This window comes from Pungitius pungitius, chromosome 3, assembly GCF_949316345.1.
Source record: "Pungitius pungitius chromosome 3, fPunPun2.1, whole genome shotgun sequence".
NCBI classification, from domain to species: domain Eukaryota; kingdom Metazoa; phylum Chordata; class Actinopteri; order Perciformes; family Gasterosteidae; genus Pungitius; species Pungitius pungitius.
In genome coordinates, this window is record NC_084902.1 from 27,437,053 (window position 1) to 27,441,171 (window position 4,119).

Genomic DNA, 4,119 nt, shown 5'->3' on the forward strand with positions numbered 1-4,119 from the left:
AAATCAGACATGGTCTACATCATGTTAGTATCTAGAGAAAAGAGACAAATCTCTCATCAATTATAATCTGCGTAAAAAAGGCAATTCTCATGATCTGTTTCTATAACCACGTTGACGTAGCACTTTTGTTCCAAGTGTATTTAGAAATGATTTCAATGGGTACAAATGCGTTTAGGGCGACCGCTATTTTCTTCCCAATCAACGACATTGATCCTTCCTGTCTCCCTGATCAATATCCATTGTCAGATATGATTTGCAATAGAGCTTGTGTTGACAAAAGGGGGGTCGGAAGGAGGGTGCAGGGGGCCCAGGAGCCCCCCTCCCCACCCGACCCCTTAACCCTGCCGCGTTGCGCCGTGCACGGCCCTGCCTTGTGTCCTCCAATTGTCATGCGCGCACGCGACGTGACCACTCGGACGCGTGCGGTTTATCGCCCAGTCTTTACCGGCGGGTCTCGTCACGGTGCCCTCGCACGTTTCCACAGACGCCATTAGAAACACAGAGTCAATGGACTCAGACGCGCGGCCTTGTGTGTTACTTTTAATATCTGCAGGCATTCCAGACACAGTAAAAAGAGCGGTGGGGAGCGCTCCCCTCAACCATGACCAGCATCGTGGCTAATGCCGCGTGAGGGAATTCTCCCGAAAGGCAATCACACAGGTAATCCACACTAGGAGAGGAAAATATGAGACATATTGCCTTTTAAACCTGTTTGGTTGCATGTGAAAATCTTAAATTTGGGGTTGGTTGAAGGAGATTTTGTATAAAACCGAGTCTTAAATGGTGGAAAAGGGGATAACGCTTGCCAGAACAGGCTATTTTGTGCATCTTAAAGAGCGTAGACACACACTAGTGAATACCTGTGCATCATTTCTTTCTCTATTCTGTCAGTGTGAGTTGCAGGCGCATGCTGGGAAGGATAGATGGGTATAGAGAATAAAATCCCACTTCCCTGCGGAAATCTCAGCAGGTAAAAGCAGATTGCAGCTGTTGGATGAAATCCATGAATTTGGAAAATAGTCTTGTCGCCACATTGAGAGCCAGGCTTTTTTTGGTGGGGGAGTGAGAGGGAGAATTTTGTCATGGGCACACCTTTATTTTTAACAAGGTAGCATAAAAAAAACCTTTACATTTAAAAAAAGGGGAAAAAACGCCTAAACTTATCAAAGGAATCTTGAAAAGCCCAAACCCTGCTTTCCTCACAGTTAAAAAATCAACTCATTCTCTGAGATGGAGAGAGGAACAGAGAGGCAAATCCTCCCTGTTTTTTTTATTCTTCTTTTATTGGGCCACTGTGCATCGTGGCAAACAGCGTTTGCAATCTCTGGTGGGCTGTTGAAGATCTTAAATCTTTACCCATTAAAACTTCACCCCGTCTTCTCCAGTTGTGTTGAGCAAATACGGAGGAGATCTGAGCGAGTCCGCTTCGTTCTAAGAGCCGAGATGCTCTCTCTGAGATACACTCGGAGGGCTAATCCCACTCTCGGAGGGAAGAGGTAGGTATTGGCTTTGATGATAGAAATGGATTAAACAGATTACATTAAAGGCCATTCTAATTGAACCAATCTATCCTGATTCTGCCCGCCGTTAGATAAAGGATGAGAGGGCCAGATAGAGTATGTGGGTCGAGTGTCTACGGGAAACATACACCCAAGCCTGCTTATATAGAGTGAACTGAAAAAAAAAAAAACACCATTCTGCTGCAAATGTCTGGACTAGCCCACATCCTATCTGCCAGGGATTCCTTTTTTTTTTTAACTACGTTTGTATTTGGCCCATTTTTTCACTGTAATTAAAGACTTGCCCTTTTGGCTGCATTTATGGGCTTTCAAACGAAGGCGTTCAAACTGTTCAAACCAGAAAATATGCAATTTAACCTTTGTGTTTGAATTATCTTTAAAATAAGATTCAACTGAAAACCTCAAAAACATTGCTCACTTGTGTCTGTAAAGCCAACTTCAAAGATTGTTAATGTGGCAAATTGTATTGTTTGCAGCGGGAGTGAAGGTGAGGTTATAAACACACCGATCCACCACTCGGTGGTCATGATTCCAGTGGATTTTAGAAAGTGAATCTATATGGTTGGTTATGGTTGGTTAATGAAATTCAAAGTCAATGTTCTGAAACATGTAAACGAGCAGCACCTTTTAAATGTTGCTATTCCTCAAATGGGAATTTCATTAGTTTAAGTGAAGAGTAATTGGTTTTTTATTTAATGCGGTCTTCAGTGATTCTCATCCAGTGGCATCCAATTCATTCAAAAACATTAAATAAGTTAAATGAATAGTTGGCTACTGCTCTCTCAAGAGTGATTTGGTGATTACCTCCGTGTGTGTGTGTGTGTGTGTGTGTGTACCTGTCCTCCCAGGCGCGGCCATTATTGACGGTGTCCAGTTGGAGTGAGCCTGATAGGGTGACCTTTCCTTCCAACCTTGTTATCAACGGGAACTCGTTAAACCGGACTGTTTAATTAGCAGCGCAATGACAATCAGGGAGGAGTCGAGGACCTCTTTGCTCGTAGACACGGATCAATGGTCTTCAGGGAGCCTTTTGCACCCAGCAACAAGGGGAGCCTTTGCACATATTTGCATACATTTGCACACATATAATTACACACAATTTATTTCTTCAAAGTTGGTCGAAACATTTTGGATTTCGCTGATTTTTCTTGTGTAAATTTAAGCAATGGGTTGATAATATATATGCGGAAGCTCTAAAATGTGGCGGTTGCAGTTAGGTAGGTGTGGTAGAGGTACATCAAGTCACAGGCCAAACAACCCCATGCAACCAAATCATTCCCACCAATCACATAAAACACGCTCATTAAAAGTCAGTAACTGGTTGACATGCACACACGCTTCAGCACATGAGCCAATGCACCAGCTCTTGAAAGTGTGTGTGTGTGTGTGTGTGTGTGTGTGTGGACGTGTGTCGACAGCCGCTGCAGTTGGTGAGATCCAAGTGAAAGTGAGAAGCTGAACGCTCGGGTCTGTTGATCTATTTTTACCGCAGAGCAGGGGGCACAGAGGGAGCGAGAGAGGGGGGAGAGGGAGAGAAAGATCCCTGCATAATGCATGGCCCCGTAGAGCAGCAAGTAGCTTTGACGCGGCTCTCTCTCTCTCTCTCTCTCTCTCTCCCTCCCTCTCGCTCGCTGGGCGTCCAGCTGTCGGCGCTGTCCGTCCGGGCAGGCGGCGGGTAGGAGGGCCAGGTGCTCCCACACGGTGCTCGGGTCCGTCTCCCTCAGAGCACGAGACCACCGGCCCGTCCAACACGAGACATCTCCCACAGCGTGACATTTGGTCCTTCTCTTATGAAATAACGCTGTAAAAGCCGATTTATTGAGGCCTCTTTAATTAAATAGTTTTCTTCTCTTTTCTTGTTGTTTAATTTTGGGAAAAAAAAAAACTTTTAATGGAACCCTCTCACGCCACTAAATGATTGGATTTGGTTTGGGAGCAGGCTTTGGGAACATCATTCCCGGAGGGGGTCGGGTTGCTGCTGGGCATCACAAGGAGGGAGACTAATGAAAGCTTGATGAGGATGCTTCTCGGAATCCACCAGCATGATTAGGCTTTAATTACCGAGAGCCACCTCGACATATTCCCTATAATTGGAAATACCTCAGCACTTGGCCCGCTCGTGGCATAAAACCAAAAAATCAAAATCAAAACACGGTTCAAAACCCTTTCGTGGGACAATCCTCATTCTCGACCGGGGGGGGGGGGGGGGGGGTGCGTCTCAGATTAAAGCCCCCGTCGTCACGCAGATTACTCGCCTAATTGTTCTCCGTCATCTTGGCAAAGGACTCGATGACGAGAGTTCGCTGACAGTCTAAGCGAGGTTTAGATATTGTGACGAAGGCTTAAAACTTCCACTTCCCGGGGGGGGGGGGGGGGGGTTGCTGGCATCGTTGCTCGATGTGACAGCGGCATCCCTACATGGCTGCCAAACGCCTACGAGACGCCCACCGGCCTTGGCGGCTCCCTCTGGTTAAATCTGAAAGAAAAGAGGGGGAGAAAGAAAAGAGGCGGCCTCGTGTTTCGTTGGTTGAGCGAACCGTGTCCTCGCCTCGAGAACCGGCCTTTCTTTTTTCGCTCGCAGCGGCTCCGATTCGGGGGA